Here is a 2356-nt window from a genome sequence, read left to right on the forward strand (position 1 = left end):
TATATATATATATATATATATATATCACTGTATACATATAATGCATGTGTTGTTGTTGTTACGTGCCGCCGAGTTGGACCCAACTCATAGTGACCCCTCCATGGGTTTCCAAGGTGATATCACTACTGAAGTAGATTGCCCAGCCTTCCTTCCGAGGAATGGCTGGTGGGTTTGAACCACCAGCCTTCTGGTTAGCAGTCAAGTGTCTTAAGCACTATGCTACCAGAGCTCCTATATAATATATACAATATATGTATTTAATCTCTATCTCTTCAGCTATATATGGAGAGAGAAGGGGGCTAGAAACATTTACGTTTTCTGTGAAACTTTCTCAGATTAGTAACAGGAAATTTGCATCAGGACAATTTATGTCTCTCCCCACCAATAAATTAAAATAGTGACTATTGAAAAATAAAGTGTAAAATAAAAGATTACTTCTTACAGACATGAACATTGTGTTATGGATTGAATTATGTCCCTCCAAAATATGTGTTGTAAATCTGAACCTTTAACATGTATGCCTGTGATCTGAAACCATTTGGGAATGGGAGACAACCATTTGGGAATGGGTTGCTTTTGTTATTTAATAAGGCAGGATTAGTGTAGGGAGTATTTGGAGCCAATCTCTTTTGAGATTTGAAAGGAGATTAAACAAGGAGGGGCAAGAGAGAGGTATATGCCAAGATGACAAGATACATGAAAATTTCCAAGGAACCAGGAAGCTGAAGAGGTAAGGACCTTCCTCCAGAGCCTACAGAGGCATTCCTGTACAAGGACATAGGAGCTACATAGAAGCTACAGAAAGAGCCTCCCATAGTCTTCCCCTAAGCCCATGCTCTGAATTCAGACATTTAGCCTCCTAAACTGTCAGAAACTTCTGTTATAACAGCACTGGATAACTAAGTCACATAGTGAGGGGAAGCTGTATTTCATTTGATATGCTTTGAATAATAAATAATATATGATTTATATATTTCCCAGTTATCACTAAAATATCTGTTTCTTCCCTACACCTACTTCCAAATAATTAATATTGTTATTAAATCCTTAGCTAAATAATTCGTACAAAATATATTTAACTAGTTGTATGTACACTGATTTATGCATTTCCAGTACCATAGGAAAGCTATTCTTCTATTGCTAATATTATAAATAAACAATAATAGTAGTAACTTTCCTCCTTCTATGTTCTCTCTTTTATGCAATAATGATGAAAACAAGTGCAGATCTAATAATGAAGTGTGATTATTTATGGTAATTTTTAATATGGGAACATATCCTTTCATTATTATAAATAAATTTATTGGAGACATAAAATTTTATTTAAATTTTCAGTGAGAAATCAAATTCTAAGCCTCTGGCATTTAAATGTTTCCTGTAACTTTTGTTGCTTTGTGACAGTGGTAGCAGATATTTCACTGATCAAGCAGTGAAATTGGCATTCTGCCACAATTACTAAACCCAGCAAAGGATTGTTAGCTCTAGGGAACTGCCAGGATGAAGTAAAGGTTTTTCAAATTCCAAGTAATTAACAGAAATGTTTACAAGGGGAAAAAGTAGTATATCAAACTTTTCTTTGAAAAGTCAATAGTTAGATTTTGAACTTGTTCTAAATTTGAATACTTCAACTCCTGTAAGAGGATTATATTGTAAAAACAGCTATCTCTTATGAACGTTGTCAGCACTTGTCCATTTAGAAAAATCACATAAATTACAACTATAAAGATATACAAAATAGCACTCAAGAAAATAACACGTTCTGCAAAAGAGTCCAAGCAGATGTGATTAAGGACGAGAGATCAAATTAAGCTGTATCTGATTCATATATAAACTGTTTAAGGATCATGTGTGGAAGTAAATATTGGTAATAGGACAAACATTTTAAAATCTGGGTTTGAACTACTACCTAAGATAAAATGAGAAAAAGCTCATCATAACTGTTCATTCTGTAGATGTTTAGGATGGAGAGATTGCATCTGATCTCCTCAACTTTATATGCCTTTTGTATCTTCTGCAGTTCCCAGAAAAATACAAGTTACTGACCATTCTGATTGCTCTCTGAGGTAAGCTATGATTATATTAAATACAAGCATTCTGCTCCATATTAATTGATACAACCTACTCAGCAAAAAATAAAAAAAATCTATATTATTTCAAGTTTTCAGTTATGTATGAATTACGATGGATAGAAATGTGAAAGTATTTATAGATAATTCAAATATTTGAAATGAATATAACTTTATAGTTTATTAACTAGATGTTCTTCTTTAAAAGAAAAGGACCTGTAGTAAATTCTTAAATCTCCTTGAGTCAACATTGTTGCATTAGGCAAATAAAGAGGTAAAAAAAAAAAAAA

The sequence above is a fragment of the Orycteropus afer genome, unplaced genomic scaffold, assembly GCF_000298275.1.
Source record: "Orycteropus afer afer isolate SDZICR_OR568_19922 unplaced genomic scaffold, OryAfe1.0 scaffold00228, whole genome shotgun sequence".
NCBI lineage: Eukaryota > Metazoa > Chordata > Mammalia > Tubulidentata > Orycteropodidae > Orycteropus > Orycteropus afer.